This window comes from Pinus tabuliformis, chromosome 2_2 (assembly GCF_031772625.1).
Source record: "Pinus tabuliformis cultivar Carrire ecotype Pingquan chromosome 2_2, CPIR1, whole genome shotgun sequence".
Lineage (NCBI taxonomy): Eukaryota > Viridiplantae > Streptophyta > Pinopsida > Pinales > Pinaceae > Pinus > Pinus tabuliformis.
Genome location: NC_142300.1, coordinates 1,060,856,124 through 1,060,875,037, shown reverse-complemented (window position 1 = coordinate 1,060,875,037; position 18,914 = coordinate 1,060,856,124). Strand labels below are relative to the sequence as shown.

The window sequence follows — 18,914 nt, the reverse complement described above, 5'->3', positions numbered from 1 at the left end:
CCGTACAAAAGTGCCAAATGGTAACCCACACATTCATACATTAACATATAAACAACATCAGCTGTATATTACTCTAAGAATGCAAGCAGAAATTCGTCAAGAGATAAAAGTACCATTTATGACTGATTTTTACTCACAAACTTCAAGCAATAACGATCTATTTCTACTTACTTATAACACCTACTAAGAGTACAGAAGTGCAACATCAGTAGCAGACATTAAGATGCAAACATAAATATATCTCGATCCGTCCATTCATCAAAAACCCCCTCCGAGGGTGCAGAAGTGCATGTTCTGAGGACAAGTTTTTTAACAAATTTCTGGACCCTTCTCCAAATGCCATGAGAAGGGTTAAATACTACTAACTGACTAATCTTAATTACACAAATTTAGGAAACAGCTTCAAATGACCGCCCTTTTACTAAAACAAATTTATTTCTAAAAACTAAATCTAATTTCTAACCGTTTCTGTATCTGCTCCTTAGTGCTGTAAGCAATGCACTGTTCGCCTGGAAAGAGTCGGTTGGTTGTCCTTTCCTTTTGTTCGAGTGATAAAAGTAGAAATAACAAGAGCTGGCACCTCTTTCTGACAAACTAGAAGATATTTTTGAAAGTATTCTTCTGGAGGAGTGTCTTCACGGCGTGTATACTTAGTACAACTCAGGTTTCTTTCAAACTGATTGTGTTGTTGCTATTTCGGTTTCCGGCTGTGTGAATGACTCAATGAGTTAGGGACTTCATTTCCTGAACAATTTTCTGATTTGAAACTTGCTTCCGTTCTTTGTTCCAGGCTTTTCTGGGACGTCTTCCCTCTTAAGCGTTTTTCTTTTTGCTTTACCCAATTTGGGCTTCAGGATCTTTCGTAAACGCTTAGCTTTTGTGCGCCTTTGACTCTGAGTCTTGGATATTCTATTTTCATCAGCATCTGAGTGATACTCTGGAGTCCGCGGTTCTACTGCATGTGGTATCCATTTGCGAAGTCATCTCCTCTCTGTTCTCCTAGCATTTGCGCTTTCCCTTTTTCTTTAGATGTTTCCTGCATATAGATTTATATTAGTTGCTGCCTTATAGTTCACGCAAAGGAAAAGAGACACGACGAAAAGATTGACATGAAAGCATTAAGTTCTAATGAATGCATAATCATGACACTCATTATGACTTGACTCTTCGAAAAACACAACACAATCATCTTTGGATACACAGGCGTGCAATCATTAATTTCCCGTAAGGTGCGCGCTCAATTTTGGGCTTACAGATCATGTCGAGGGATCTTTGCGATGAATGGTTTCTGCGATTCGCATCGCAGCGTTGAAGATTGCGATGTTAAGAAGTGTCATCGCAGCAATTGATAGTCTCATTTGTCGCAAATCGCAAATCGCAGATCGCAATTTTTGTAGGATCGCAGATCGCAAGGTTTTCGTTTTATCACTTTGTGCTGCTTATGCGACGTTGCGACGTGCGACGTCGCATATCGGCCGTCGGCGATTCCTTAGGTTTTCCCTTTTTGAGCGCTTTTAATGCATGCGATGCGATGGGTTTTCGCGTCGCTCCTTTGCAGCGTATTTATGCGCTTTGGGAAAACGCTTCTCTCTACCTTTGCGACGCGATATAGCTCTTAGGGAGTTAAATACAAAAGATTTTTTAACAAAATATTTTTGGGATTTTTTGGTTAAGGGTCCCCCTTTGCTTGATGTTATTGCTAATATCAAACAAAGAGGGGGGTTGTTGGTGACCACAACAATGGCGATTCACTGTGAAGAACCAGTTATCTCTGCTTTTCTATTGACCGTTCACTTCCGAAACAGCAAAATTTTCATATGTCTAAATTTTGTTATGGACAGATAGAGTAGATTACCCCTCACCCTGTCAACGATACTTTGTCTCAACCCTTTTTATATCCCAATTGTCTGCTTCCTCAGGATTTTTCTTGCATTCACACCAGACATTACTCGGTCTTTATTAAAGATAAAATAAGGTCTTCTCTGTGTACTGGCTTTAAAGTATGCTCATTTATCGTAGGTAGAGCCTCTGCTGCCCGCAAGCATCCATAGCCTCGACAGGGTTACCATGTTATCCAGCAATGATCCTTTTTCCTGCTTGAGGTTACTCGCAACATTCCAGAGAAAAATCCTTTTTACACTTTTTTCCTTTTTTATTCTCTAAAGAACAATGTCTTGGTTTGGTGGCCAAATTATGACACAGTCATTCACTTGATTTACACTTTTGCTGAACAAGCCGGCTCGTGATGAGACCTCTTGTCTTTTGATTGCAACAATCTTAAGTCGTTGCCCTGTTTTGATAGACAGTATTGGCAAAGTCAGCAAGTTATAATATCTGTGATCATGATAAGCCGGCTCGTGATGAGACCTCTTATTCTTTGAGATATAGTGTTTTCTTGGATTGTTTCTCTGAATGCTGCGATTTCCTTTTAGCAGGGAGGAAGTCATTGTTTTTCCTTAAGAAAGCTCTGGACGACAATAATAGAGTTTTTTGAAAACAACAGTTTTGCAGAGAATATTTATTTTATTATTGATGATACCTTTCATTGTGCTGATACAAAACAATTCTTTACCAAAGGTTGCTTTTGTCAAAGTTTTTTGGGGTTGAAACTAACATCGTAATCAGGGTAAAGTTAACTCTATTTGTCAATAATAAAAATCAGATTTTTCAAAAATTTTGCTACTTGTACAAGCGAAATCAAAATCTGATAGAGAATTGGTGTGCTCTTTCATGAATCCTTTTAAATGATCATTTACAACCGGTTTTATTCATAAAAAGAGAAAATCAAAACAAAATAAAAACTAAAACTAACCTACAAAAAATAGAAGAATGCTCTTCTATGGAAAATATACTTTAAGAATCTGTCCATTGACAGGTAAAGAATCTCTTCTACCTGCCAAATCCTGCAACACAAACGTAGATGGGCCTATGACTTCTACAATCTGAAAAGGGCCAAGCCACAGCTTCTGAAATTTCGTATGTTTGCCCTTTTCTTCATGAGCCTTATCCCATTTCAAAACTAAATCTCCCATCTGAAAGTTTTTTCTGGTTATGATGCTTGAGTCAAAAGAGGATTTTATTAGCGCTTGGTGATGAGCATGGGTTTTCCTAGCTTGTTCTCTTTGTTCTTCTAGTTTGATTATTTCCATTTGTCTTAATTGTAAAGAGGAAGTAGATACTTCATCGATGTATTGCACTAAAGACAAAGAGGGAATGACTAGGTGAGTCGGAAGAACCACTTCTTTCCCATAAACTAAATTAAAGGGAGAAGTGCCGATTGAAGCTTTCTTTGTGATTCTATCAGCCCATAAAGCATTTACCAGCGCTTTGTGCCAATTCTTTTGGTTTTGGTCAACTGTTCTTTTGATAATCCTGATTAGGTTCTTGTTTGTTGATTCAGCCAATCCATTACCTTGCGGATAGTAGTTGGCAGAATATTTCAGTTTGAACCCTCTTTTAAGCGCAAACTCAGTCATGGTATTTCCAGAAAAATATGAGGCATTATCAAACATTAAGGCCGTTGGCAATCCAAACCTAGTAATGATAAATTGATCTATGAATTCAATAATGTTTTCAGAATTGACTGTCTTGAGAGGAACTGCTTCTACCCATTTAGTAAAATAATCGGTTGCCGTGAGGATATACTTATGCTGCTTAGAAGAGTGAGGAACGATCTCACCTATTATGTCCAAGCCCCATTGGCTGAATGGTTGCTCGATGTTGACCGGCTGTAGCGGCATGGACGATTTCCTTTGTTTTCCTGCAGCAGTCTGGCAGACTTGGCATTTCCTTACGTGATTGTATGAGTCTTTGAACAGCGTGGGCCAATAATATCCTGCACGCAAGATTTTATGTGCAGTCGCATCTCCAGCATAGTGTCCACCTGCTGGTCCATCATGGAGTTCCTGCAAAACCTTTTCGGCTTCAGTTTTCTCAAGACACCTAAGAAGTACAGAATCGTAATTCCTTTTAAACAGAACATCATTTATGAGCTGGTATTGTTTAGCTTTCAATCTCAGAGCTCTTTTCTTGGTGTGATCCAGGCGTGATGGAGCATACCCGTTCTTAAGAAAATAAATGGTGTCAGCATATAATGATTCTGCGTCGTTTAGGCTTACCTCATACGTATGTACCTCTTCATATGAGTTCTCAGGAATTTGCGATGCTCCAGCTAACATTTTACAGAAGGCTTGACCTCCTACGATGTTTGCTGGTTTGATCTCAAGATTGTATTCTTGTAAAGCGGTAATCCAATTTGCTTTTTTTTCGCCCACGTCCTTCTGTACCAGAAGGTTTCTTACCGCTGGAAACGGTACTACAACTTTGGTGTGGGCTTTAAGCAAGAAAGGTCTGAAATATTTGATCGCTTTGAAAACGGCATATGCCTGTTTCTCTACGTCTGAATAATTAAGTTCAGCACCTTGTAAGTTCGAGCTAAAGAATGCGATTGGATCTTCCGCCTTTTCTTGATTTTCTTAGGTCAAAATCGCGGCATAAGATTTCTCTGAGGCAAAAGTGTATAAGATAAAAGATTCTGAAAAATTTGGGGTGGCCAAAGATGGAGCATTAATGATAGCTTGTTTGATCAAGTTGAATGCTTCGTGCTCATCTAGACCCCATTTGAAATTTGAATTCTTTTTTATCATATTTTGTAAGGGAGAAATAATACGTGAAAAATCTGGGACAAACCTTTTCACAAAATTGATCTGTCCAAGGAAAGATTGCATGGCTTTCTTGTTATGGGGTATGGATATTTCGGAAATTTCCTTGATTCTGTCAGGTTCAATGTGAATACCAGATTTCGACACTATGAATCCTAGCAATTTCCCTTCACTTAAGGCGAAGAAAGATTTCTTTGGGTTAAGCGAAATCCCATACCTTAAACATCTTTGAAAGATTTGCTTCAAGTCTTTGAGATGGTCGCTTCATTTTTTGGAGTACACTGTTATATCATCCAGGTAAATCACTACTGATTTATTGACTAACCCTTTAAACGCGATGTCCATGGCTCTCTGAAAGGTAGCACCGGCATTGATCAGACCAAATGGCATCTTCTGATATGCATATGTGCCCCATTTGGTTCGGAATGTAGTCTTCAACTGATCATCGGGATGCACCAGTACTTGATTGTATCCTGAAAATCCATCCAGGAAAGACATTAATTCTGAGCCTACTACTGCCTGCAATATTTTCTCCATAGGTGGGAGGGGAAAATTGTCTTTCTGAGAGGCTTTGTTGAGATTCCGGAAATCGATACAGATTTTAATGTCTCCGTTTTTCTTTCTAACGGGCACCATATTGGATACCCATTTGGAATGTCTGACGGGGAAAATTATTCTGGCTCTCAACAACTTATTTAGCTCAGTTTTTATCTGATTTTCTAAGTTAGGGTGTATTTTTCTGAGCTTCTGCTGGACAGGTTTTTCATTGTCAATCATAGGGATAACGTGTTGAATGATAGAAGTGTCGTATGTCTTTAGTTCATCGTAATTCCAGGCAAAAACGTTTTTGTATTGTCTCAGAAGACGGATATATGCTGATTTCTCTTCAGGGGCTAGGCCGTGGCCTAGATTAACGTTTTGTGGCTTCTGATCGGTCCCTAGGTTTACTAATTCATAGTTCAGAGTAGAACTGTAGAGTTTAGCATTGGCGGACCTTTTAAACCGACTCTTCAAATCATATAAATCTTCTAACTTGACCACTGATTTCGGTATAGCATTGTCAGTGCCGTTTTGTTGTATTTGGTGATCATGATGGTCTTCGTCAATTATTTGATTTGAGTAGGATCCTTCAGAAGTGAGGAAATTTATGATGTCAGGATCGTCGTTGAATACTCTCCAATTGGTGATGTTGTCAGGGATGGATGGTCTAAAGATTAATTCTATCGAAAACCTATCAGGACTAAAATCTTCGGAGGGAATAAGTCTAGAGGCTACGTTAGCTAACAGGTCTGCGCTCGCGTTTTGAAGTCTTGGGATTGACGAAATATTGAATGCTATGAAATGTGCAGTGAGATCTTGAACTAAAGATTGATAGTGCTTTAAATGACTTGACAGGCAATGTATGGTGTTACGTACCTGTTTGACGATGATCTCAGAATCTCCAAAGACTTGAAGATACTTAACATTCAATCCGATTGCTTTGTATAGGCCTTGGACCAAGGCTTCGTACTCCGCTGTATTGTTTGTGCAATCGAACTCAAGTCTGCATGTAAGCATAATCTTGTTCCCGTCTGGGCTAATCAGAACGCATCCTGCTCCTGCTCCCTCGTTAGATTTAGAGCCGTCAAAATATAATTTCCAAAACAAAGATGTATTTACAGAATTATCTAAAAAACTAAAACATTTTGAGTCATCAGTTTGGGAAAAAATTTCAACTTGGGACAAAACTGAATTCTCTAAGTAAGGTGAGATATGAGCATTGAAATTGCCGAGGAAAGAATCTACTGAGTAATTGCCTATGATGCTGCTATTGTATGTTATTGCTTCATTTTCTCCTTCCAATTCTGTCACTATGTACTTTTGGTGCAACTCTCGTTCAACCTTTATCTGATTTGGTTTACCGTTGTATGGTAACCACATGTGCGACCAGTCGGTTGAGAAATATCCGTGGAGTTTCTCCGACCAATCCCTGCTAAGAATCAAACCATAGAATTCAGGGATATCAGCTACTAGAATGTCGATAACCTGACACACTTTTGGGTTAGACGACAATCTTATGGTCACTTGATTAAGTTCACCAATCACTTTGACTTGGGATCGATCAAGTTGAACTATATGTACTGCGGATTTTTGAGGTTGAACATTCAATTTGGCACATATTGATCTAGGTAAAATATTCGTTGAAGCACCAGAATCGACCAAGCAGTTGTGCACGTTTTTATTAAAGATTTCATAGGTGAGAAGAAAAGGAGGAGTATGAGATCTTGATCTTCCTCCAATCAAGGCGATGTCGTTTGGATCAATCTTATTGATCGCGTTGGTTGGAGGTCTTCCCATGTTGTGGGAAACTACAGTTGTAGGTAAAGATGTAGTAGGCACAGCATGTAATTCTTTCATCATTATTTTCTGTTGATGTTTCAATTTGCTCAATTCATAAAGAGTAATATTAGCCCTAGTCTTTTTCATGTCATCGATGATGTTATACTCCATTTCATCCGACACTATTAGTGTTCTTGATGGAGGTGCTTGATCTGATTGGACTGGGCTAAACTGGGTCGCTTTAGCAGTTGTCTTCTTTGTTGCAACCTTATCTTTTGTTGCAGGGCTTGCGCCCTTCTATTTAGGGGTAGTTTGGGGAGGATCAAGTTGATTTTTGCTTCTTGTGCTAACCGGAAATGCTTCTTGATCTTCTTCTTGTGGGAGGATGAAGTCCCACATTCCTTGTAGTTCCACAACTCCTTCATCATCGGTCTGCCCTTCAGTGGCATTCTCTTCTTCTTCTTCTTCTTCAGATTCAATGTTTGAGACAGCACTGGGTGGTTTCACCTCCATGGGAGGATTTCTTTTAAAAGTTCTGTAGGGCTTTTTCGAAGAAGTCTCTGCTACTTGTTTTTTTATGTCAATCATCTCATTAGACATGGCCTTTAACACTTTTTGTAATCCTTCCAAATCGAAAGGATCTTTCGTTTGCTTCTTCTTGGTGTCTTCTTTGAAAGAGATTTTCTTAGATTTGCGTTCTTCTATAGCGGATCTCTTTTCTAGGGCTACCACGCGTTTTTCTACTGCTAACGCCTCTGTCAAGTTTTCAACTAAGGTGGTCTTGTTTGCCCTATCTACGAAGATAGCCAAGTTTGATGGTAAGGCCGTGATATACCATTCACATCTTACTTCCTCGCTGGGTTGTGAAGCAGCGGGGATTTTGTTGAGGATCTTATTGAACCGTAAGTTGAAATCTTTAATGGGTTCTCTAGCCTCAGCTTTAAGATTAGATAGGTCATTGATCAATGTCGTCGTGGATCTGTCATCACCGAACTTGGTAAGGAATTGACTTTGAAAAATGTCCCAACTTGTGATGGATCCAAAAGGTAACGAAAAGTACCATGACCCGGCTGTTCCTTGCATTGTATAGGGGAAAAGCCGGACAACAGCATCTTCGTTAGTAACTCCGTTGAGATTAACAGAAAGCATGAAATTATTGATATGTTCTTCGGCTAGCATGCCTGCTTCTGGATTGAATTTAGGTAGCCATTTCTCAGGATGGGCCGGTATTGGGCTCAGGGGTGGAGGCATTAAAACCGCCCCAGGATTGTTCCATGGAGACTGGGCCATCGTTGAGTTGCTAGTTATTGAAAGTGCAGAAGATGATCCCTGATGCTGAGAATATGAAGATATTAAGATCTTTCATGATTGAAGAGGAAGGATTGTGGAAGATGGATGAGTGATTTGGGATGAAGATGTGGGTGGTTGACTTCGCGGTGAGGGAGTTGAGATGGACAAAGTGGATGAAAGAGTCTGACTGTCAGACTCTGGTGGTGTTTTCCTTGCTCTTTTCCTGGTGGGGAGAGGGAGTTCACTTGGTTGTATGCCAAATTTTTCACTCTTTAATCTAGTAAGGGGATGAGCAGGGTTGTACTGCGAAGTCACGCTGCTTTGAGATTTATCAGACCTCTGGTTAAAAATAGAGAATCCCTGAAGTTTACGAATCAAAGTTTGAATTTCAGGGGGTTCAATGATAGATTGGTCTGATATATTCGAGTATGTAGCAGCGGTGGATACTCGAGCGACTTCAAATTCCGGGTTTAACCGTGTTGGAGAAGTCGAGGGAGTTGATGAGGGTGTTTTACTCTCAGAATGGTATTTAGATATTGATTTAGGTGCCATTCATAGTTCGTGCCCTCCTTCTAGCACCAAATATGTTGAGGGCCCTGAAATCGGGTCAACAACAAGGGGGATACCCACCCGGTCGGGAACCTGGTTGGCGGCTCCGTGCCCGTTTGGTGTAGCGGGTCCGACTGGGGATAATGGGACCAGCTTCCCAATCTAAGGGGTGTGTGTGTGTGTAGAGTTTGGTGATGTGTGTGTGTGTAGAGTGTGATGATGCTAAATCTAGAGATATTTCTAAGCTAATTTAATTCTAAACTCTAAACTGACTCTATGCTACTATAATCTAACAAAAACAACACATCTAATCTACGCTAACCCGGGGTAGAACTTTTCCATTATGCGATCTAAAAAGATTTCATACAATAACTGGTAATAAAGATCATTCAGCTATCATAAGAATATAAATCAATTAAGATGAACCATTCTGCGTAAAAAGTTAAGCAAAACAGTTGTGAACAACATATCGCATAATCAGTTATTCATATGTCAAGCACAAATAAATGACTCCACCGTACAAAAGTGCCAAATGGTAACCCACACATTCATACATTAACATATAAGCAACATCAGTTGTATATTACTCTAAGAATGCAAGCAGAAATTCGTCAAGAGATAAAAGTACCATTTATGACTGATTTTTACTCACAAACTTCAAGCAATAACGATCTATTTCTACTTACTTCTAACGCCTACTAAGAGTACAAAAGTGCAACATCAGTAGCAGACATTAAGATGCAAACATAAATAAATCTTGATCCATCCATTCATCAAAAACCCCCTCCGAGGGTGCAGAAGTGCATGTTCTGAGGACAAGTTTTTTGACAAATTTCCAGACCCTTATCCAAATGCCATGAGAAGGGTTAAATACTACTAACTGACTAATCTTAATTACACAAATTTAGGAAACGGCTTCAAATGACCGCCCTTTTACTAAAACAAATTTATTTCTAAAAACTGAATCTAATTTCTAAACGTTTCTGTACCTGCTCCTTAGTGCTGTAAGTAATGCGCTGTTCGCCTGGAAAGAGTCGGCTGGTTGTCCTTTCCTTTTGTTCGAGCGATAAAAGTAGAAATAACAAGAGCTGGCACCTCTTTCTGACAAACTAGAAGATATTTTTGAAAGTCTTCTTCTGGAGGAGTGTCTTCACGGCGTGTATACTTCGTACAACTCAGGTTTCTTTCAAACTGATTGTGTTGTTGCTATTTCGGTTTCCGGCCGTGTGAATGACTCAATGAGTTAGGTACTTCGTTGCTTGAACAATTTTCTGATTTGAAACTTGCGTCCGTTCTTTGTTCCAGGCTTTTCTGGGACGTCTTCCCTCTTAAGCGTTTTTCTTTTTGCTTTACCCAATTCGGGCTTCAGGATCTTTCGTAAACACTTAGCTTTTGTGCACTTTTGACTCTGAGTCTTGGATATTCTATTTTCATCAGCATCTGAGTGATACTTTGGAGTCCGCGGTTCTGCTGCATGTGGTATCCATTTGCGAAGTCATCTCCTCTCTGTTCTCCTAGCATTGGCGCTTTCCCTTTTTCTTTAGATGTTTCCTGCATATAGATTTATATTAGTTGCTGCCTTATAGTTCATGCAAAGGAAAAGAGACGCGACGAAAAGATTGACATGAAAGCATTAAGTTCTAATGAATGCATAACCATGACACTCATTATGACTTGACTCTTCGAAAAACACAACACAATCATCTTTGGATACACAGGCGTACAATCATTAATTTCCCGTAAGGTGCGCGCTCAATTTTGGGCTTACAGATCATGCCGAGGGATCTTTGCGATGAATGGTTTTTGCGATTCGCATCGCAGCGTTGAATATTGCGATGTAAAGAACTGTCATCGCAGCAACTGATAGTCTCATTAATCGCAAATCGCAAATCGCAGATCGCAATTTTTGTAGGATCGCAGATCGCAGATCGCAAGATCGCAGATCGCAAGGTTTTTGTTTTATCACTTTGTGCTGCTTATGCGACGTTGCGACGTGCGACGTCGCATATCGGCCGTCGGTGATTCCTTAGGTTTTCCCTTTTTGAGCGCTTTTAATGCATGCGATGCGATGGGTTTTCGCGTCGCTCCTTTGCAGCGTATTTATGCGCTTTGGGAAAACGCTTCTCTCTACCTTTGCGACGCGATATAGCTCTTAGGGAGTTAAATACAAAATATTTTTTGACAAAATATTTTTGGGATTTTTTGGTTAAGGGTCCCCCTTTTCTTGATGTTATTGCTAATCTCAAACAAAGAGGGGGGTTGTTGGTGACCACAACAGGTCCCAGAGGGAGGAGGTGAGGCCGAGACACCTGCTGACAACCTTACAATGATATTTTTCTCCTTTTTAAATTGCTAATTGAAAGAAAGCGCAAATGGAATCAAACTAAAATACAACCAATCTACTCTACACTGTTGTAAAGGAAATGCAACTACTTAAGCAAATGAACAATTAAACCATGAATCTATGCTAGCATAAATGTACAATAAAGAGGAGCCTTGGCTGCTAGGGTTGGGCCCTAACCCAAGAGCTTCAATCCTCTGAGTTAGCTCAGTGCTAGCTCAAAACAAAACTAATTTTCATTATCAAAACCATGGATTACCTCAAAAACTGTCCCAAGTCTTGCAGCTCGAAAAGAGAGTGGAGTTTTACAATAAAAAATTGTATCCTACTGAGTTCCTAGGCCTCTCTACTTATACATCTGAAGTCTCCAATGAATTCCTTAAAATTAGGGAGGCTCAACTCCCAAACTCGAGATAAACTGGTGCTTTGTCTTTCACTTGCTCGGTTGCCTTCTAGTCCTCATGATTTGGATGTTTTCACTCCAACTAATGAAGGAATATTTGAATGGAGGGGTAGTAAATGAGGAGGATTTACATCTAATGATTCTTCTCCCTTGTCCCATTTGAGTTTTGACCAAGGTCTTTGCCAAAATTCCTTGCTTTTATCCTTTAATCCTGCATCAAATGCACATTAGACCATAAAGAAAAATATCCAACTCTAACTCATCCCATAAACAAAATAATCAAAAGTATGCAATAAGTTGTGAAAATAGTTGGTTTGACTAAGCTAGGAGGTGAATTAAGGCCCTTATAATTACCCAATGATGAGGCTCATCAACAGTGTGGGTGGCACAAATGGAACAATATTTTCAAGTTCATAATATAAGGGATGAGAAAACCAAACTACGTGTGGAAGCTCTTTACTTATACCAAGTATGCTAACAATGGTGGAAATGGCATTGAAAATGATATGTAGGAAAGCTAACTTGGAATATGTTCTCTAAAGGCATTTATGCTTTTTTTGACAAGGACTCTCACTTTCTGCACCACCTCACTGAGCTTAAACAAACTGGTACAGTAGGAAAATTTATTATAGAATTTGAACAACTTGCCATCAAGATCAAGGGCCTAGGGGATGACTTTTACATCGAATGTTTCATTAGTGGCCTCAAGAAAGCCTTTAGGCTCATGTTTGAATGAATCAACCCGCTCCTTGACTAGAATCTTGCCACAAATGTTTAGACACAAAAACCATTATTAATGCCTAATCTAGTCATCCATCATTCCCATCAAAGGCAAATCTAACACATGCTACTAGCCCCACCCAAACCCTTAAGGTTTAGAAGGTGTCGCTAGTAGAAATGACCGAAAGGAGAATACAAGGACTATGTTACTATTATGATGAGAAATATTCACTAGAACAACAATGCAAGGAACAAAAGTTTTTTCAAATTGATGTGACTGAAAATAGGCCATCCAATGAGGTCTTTTTGGTTGAAGTGCTTAGGGAGGATGAAGCAAAACCTAAAATGGACATTGAAGAAGTACCAAATACTACAACAACACCAGATGAACGAATTATCTCACTTTATGCATTAGGTGGCATTTATTCTCCACAAACATTTAAAATCAGAGGCTTTATTATGAATAAACTAATGGTGGTTGTTGGGCGATTTAGTTGTCCGCTAAATCTTTGTCATTTAATTTATCAATCCGGGGAATCGTAAACTTAGAAGCAAACCAATATATATGGGACCTTAGATGAAACAGGTGTAAGAAGTTTGTTTAGAATGGAAATGCATATTACAAATCTAAACTATCAGATCTATTCTATGAAAGCATAAAAATAATGTTTGATCAATGGAATTATTTTACTTTAGAAGATAGAGAAGAGTCTCTTGTTCAAGAGTCCTAGTTGTCCTTCTACCATCTTTCTATAATAACATTGCCAAACACCTAAGAAAGCAAGAAAGAAAGCATGTAAATGAAAGCAAGTGAATATTGTTTTCAGTTCAGTTCTTAATGGAGAAGAGTCTCCTAACTTAGGAGGACTTGATCTCTAGATACTGAAAGGGAATCAATATTCACATAAATGTAATCTAGGAAAGCATATAAGAAAGTAAATCTTATTTCAATTTAATCTAGCTCATGAAGAAGGGACTCCTAACTTAGGAGCTCCTGGTTTTCCTTCTCACATCAAAACTAGCTATTGAAAGGAGATCAACCTTCACACAACAAAACATGGCCACAACATGAATTCATACTAAAATTATCTACAAGTATTTACAAGAAAGAAATAAGATGAACATTAGAATTGAAATTAGTATATTCACAACATTATTCTACAACAAAGTGTACTTATCTCAGTATGGGGATCCTTCCATTCCTCAATGAGCACACATGAACAATTATCACACCTTAAGAATCAAACAACACTCATAACTCATGATTTGGAGAAAATGGTATTATTCATGTTGAATGAACAAAAATCTAATGCTAATGAATAACTGATAATTGTTTTCTCTCCCTCCTCCTCCTTCATTACATGATTTGGAGGATGCTCCTCTTATTTATACATGAATTAGGGATATCTACTCAATAAATGTAGATCCCTTAAATATCTACTAGACCCACACTTGTCTCAACTTATCCCTAAATACTAGAAACAAATCCCATGACACATCAAAATCTCCATGATCTTTCTCCTTGGAATATGGTCCACCTCTTGAGTTGAAATTCGAATTTGATCTTGGGAGGCCACATAAGGGTGCCTTGGAAGCTTCCAAATGATCTACACTTGTCATCAAACTCAAGCCACTTTTAGGGATAAGCAAATACATGTTATTTCTCTAACTTTTAATCATAAATTCACTCTAAATACATGAAATTAATAACTTTGGAAAATGAGAATATAAATTCATATGGTAATAGAAATATAGGGTGATGTAATGATAATATAGTGAAATGAGATGAAAAAATGAGGATAAAAGGTGAAAATGGAGTGAAAATTAAGGTTAATTTGGAGGCCCAACATACTCCCCAACTTAAGTTATTGCATGTCCTCATGCAATCTATTGCATTGATCATGATTTGATCTTTTGAATTGTCTTGCTTTTACATGAACTCTGGCTGATGTCGATTTTTTAACTTCACATATTTTCCTTTTTGACAACTTTGTTCCTTTTTTTGCAAAGTCTTCTCTCTTAAAAACATTTGCTTGCAACATATTATTTTGGTTGGTTCTTGTGTGACAACCAAAATTTGTTTAGTATTGATTCTTGTGTAACAATACTTTCATTATTTTTGTGTTGCATCAAAAGACTTTGAAAACATTTAATCGAGTGCAACATATTAGTTTGGTTGGTTCTTGTGTAACAACCAAAATTTACTTAGTATTGGTTCTTGTGTAACAATACTTTCATTGTTTTTGTGTTGCATCAAAAGTCTTTGAAAACATGTAATCAACCTTTCTTTCTTTGATCATTATTTGCAAAACATGTAACATTTGAATCATAATGCAATAGTAGTTGTTTGGAAAAAGTATGTTGGTTAGAAAAAGTATGTTGGGTAGGATGATATGTGTAGAAAGGATATATATGACATATGGAAGGTGATAATGGAATATGGATGTGAATATGAACATGGTGAAACATTTTCCAAAAATTATAATTTTAGTATTAAAGGAATTGTATGATAAAAAGCTATGAAAGAACATACATTTACTTACCTGAGTGGACAAGCTGTGTATATGTAGAAATGTGTAGCTCCTACTGTTGAATCATGGAATGAAGAATACAAGAATGTGATCTGTGTCTTGGTTGCATATATGATGGATGAAGTCGAGAATGTGGATCCTTTATTACTGCTACTGAATTTGTTCCAAAATAATCTGCTCCTGAATCATATAGTCTTCATCTCGTCCCATATCGTGGCACAATTCTTTCCATGTGAATGAATGTCTCGATGTCGAACATGGAAAGAAGTCATTGGATTACCGACCATTGATGAATGTCGTTAACCAATGCGAGGCAAACTCACCATTAATGTCAATGAGTGCCAAGGTACCCAAGTACATCTTGCGAAGTGCGAATGAATGAGCTGATGTCGAGCCACTTGCAAGATCCAACAAACAAGAGACATTAATGTATTCCCATTGTTCGTTGGCGAGAAGACTTGCCATTAGGGCATGCAAGCCTCAAGGTACTAATAGTGACTCTAGTCTTTATCCCAGATAAGGTGCTGAGGTCGATGGGCCAAGACATGTTGAAAGGTGGGCCTTAAGGAATCCCACATCAGTCAACGTGAGTTCGTACAAATGATTGGTAGGACTATAGATACAAGATGTTATGGTCAAACAGTTTTTATGGCAAGGAAATCAAGGTAATGTAGAGATATGGATGGTTTATTCATGAGGGAAAAAGATGAACTGAATGGAGGTAAAAATGTATGCGACTCAGAAAAGTAGACATGTATGAAGTCATGATGGATATGGCAATGAATCAATGGACTTTGATGAGGCTTTGAAAGAGAAGCGTGGGAAACAAATCATGACAACAAAACATTTCTCTGTAGCCACAAATGTCACGACATTTGTAATTAACTCCTTCAAGCTTCAATAATGAATGTGATTTCGAAAGATCACATCTACATGGACTTGGATCATCGCGCACCTGTAAAATCTTAGTACAAATCTTGCATGAAAATTGTGAGAGCTTTTTGAAAGATATAAAATGCAAGAATGAGTATGAATGCTTAGCAACCAAAATAAAATGAAATTAATTTTTTTACCTGTTGCCTTTGCGCGCTAATTCCCAACTCCAACAAGACAAGTTAGCATAAAATGTTTTCAGCTCTTATGAAATGTCCATTTGCAATTTTTTTTAATTGTTTTGTTTTTTTTTAAATTGGTTTGAAATTTTATATATTTTTTTTATTTTTTATTTTTTAATTATTTTGATTTTTCTAATTTGTTTTTGATTTTTTTTTTTAAATTTAATATAATTATAATCATATTAATATATTAATATAAATAATATAGTAATATATTAATACAATCGTAATTCATATTAATACAAATCAAATATTATCAAAAGATATCAATCATTAATAAATTATATCTAAATATATACAAAAACAAATCAAAACAAATCAATCATTAAAAAAAATATAACTAATAATATACAAATCAAAAGAAATCAAGTCATTAAATAAAAATATTTAAATATAAAACAAAAATAAAAAAATAAAAATAATATATTACAATAAATACAAAACAAATTTAATCTAATAATGGAAAAGAAGAATGAGGGTCGCTTGAATCTTCTTTTCATGGATGTCTCTCCCCTTGTTTCAACGGCCATTACAATTCCAGCAAGTATTATATAATTATTCTTTGATGCCCAATGCATCCACCAGTCCAAAGAATTATTTCATTCATTCCATGGCTCCTCAGCTTTCTGCAATCACCTCTCGATGTGAAGGGCTCCTCCCCTTTTACTGAAGGGCATTCGGCACCCACATGGCTGCATAAATATTCCTCAGTTACTGGAGGCTCGCCATCGTTTTCATCATCCTCCAACGAAGAAGTGTTTGTCGAAGAAGAAGAGCACGACATTGCTCTGCAGCTGCCACAGTTACATGAAATGCTAAAATTGCTCAGAAATCAGCGGGATACGAAGAATTCTCAAAGGAAGAAGAGAAGTGTTTATCTGGTGGGAACTGTCCCCGGCAATCCAGAGCTGCTAACATTAAAGGCTTTCCGACTCATGCAAACTGCAGATCTTGTTTTGTATGATCGCCTGGTATCCACAAATATAATGGACATGGTTCAACCTGGAGCCAGGTTGCTGTATGTTGGAAAGATTGCTGGCTACCATAGTCGAACTCAGGATGAAATTCACCAACTCCTCCTTAATTTTGCTGAGGCTGGAGCAACTATTGTCAGACTCAAAGGTGGCGACCCATTGGTGTTTGGAAGAGATGGATTTCCTCCGACTGCAAGGAGTTGAAGTAAAAGTCATTCTGGGAATCACTGCTGCTTCAGGTATCGCAGCGGAACTGGGAATCCCATTGACACACCGGGGTGTTGCGAATAGTGTTAGGTTCCTCTAACCAGTTTCAGCAAACTCGTGTTGAAAGGGCTTGTGCTATGGCTGGATTGCATGTTCTTCGCTTGATGCCAGAACCCACAGCAGTAGCCCTGCTTTGCGCGTTTTTTTTTTTATTATCTAATTGCTTGCTGCAGGGGCTCAAGCTGCAAGTTCACAAGATATTCAAGGCACCATACATCTGATCTGCACTTCCTCGGAAACACAGACTAATGATTCTCATAATCGATTTTTTTTATTTTTTATTTATGGTTGTTGTTATTTAATGTGGGCGCTTCAGCCAACGAAACTATCAGATCTTATGCCAGCAATTAAATTGAATTTTTCTCAGTGAGCATATGTAAGGTCTTCCCATTTGCGTTCTATATACCTGCCTATCTTTCATTGTCGCTGATATAATCATTTTTTTATGTTAACTTAAACTTAGAAGCAAACCAATATATATGGGACCTTAGATGAAACAGGTGTAAGAAGTTTGTTTAGAATGGAAATGCATATTACAAATCTAAACTATCAGATCTATTCTATGAAAGCATAAAAATAATGTTTGATCAATGGAATTATTTTACTTTAGAAGATAGAGAAGAGTCTCTTGTTCAAGAGTCCTAGTTTTCCTTCTACCATCTTTCTATAATAACATTGCCAAACACCTAAGAAAGCAAGAAAGAAAGCATGTAAATGAAAGCAAGTAAATATTGTTTTCAGTTCAGTTCTTAATGGAGAAGAGTCTCCTAACTTAGGAGGACTTGATCTCTAGATACTGAAAGGGAATCAATATTCACATAAATGTAATCTAGGAAAGCATATAAGAAAGTAAATCTTATTTCAATTTAATCTAGCTCATGAAGAAGGGACTCTTAACTTAGGAGCTCCTGGTTTTCCTTCTCACATCAAAACTAGCTATTGAAAGGAGATCAACCTTCACACAACAAAACATGGCCACAACATGAATTCATACTAAAATTATGTACAAGTATTTACAAGAAATAAATAAGATGAACATTAGAATTGAAATTAGTATATTCACAACATTATTCTACAACAAAGTGTACTTATCTCAGTATGGGGATCCTTCCATTCCTCAATGAGCACACATGAACAATTATCACACCTTAAGAATCAAACAACACTCATAACTCATGATTTGGAGAAAATGGTATTATTCATGTTGAATGAACAAAAATCTAATGCTAATGAATAACTGCTAATTGTTTTCTCTCCCTCCTCCTCCTTCATTACATGATTTGGAGGATGCTCCTCTTATTTATACATGAATTAGGGATATCTACTCAATAAATGTAGATCCCTTAAATATCTATTAGACCCACACTTGTCTCAACTTATCCCTAAATACTAGAAACAAATCCCATGACACATCAAAATCTCCATGATCTTTCTCCTTGGAATATGGTCCACCTCTTGAGTTGAAATTCGAATTTGATCTTGGGAGGCCACATAAGGGTGCCTTGGAAGCTTCCAAATGATCTACACTTGTCATCAAACTCAAGCCACTTTTAGGGATAAGCAAATACATGTTATTTCTCTAACTTTTAATCATAAATTCACTCTAAATACATGAAATTAATAACTTTGGAAAATGAGAATATAAATTCATATGGTAATAGAAATATAGGGTGATGTAATGATAATATGGTGAAATGAGATGACAAAATGAGGATAAAAGGTGAAAATGGAGTGAAAATTAAGG

The 18,914-nt window shown here is 37.6% G+C and overlaps 1 pseudogene; it reads left to right on the top strand.

Moving 5' to 3' along the window:
* The first annotated feature begins 16,501 nt into the window (after positions 1-16,501).
* Positions 16,502-17,107, top strand: LOC149197046 (S-adenosyl-L-methionine-dependent uroporphyrinogen III methyltransferase, chloroplastic pseudogene; annotated as a pseudogene).
* The last annotated feature ends 1,807 nt before the right edge of the window (positions 17,108-18,914 follow it).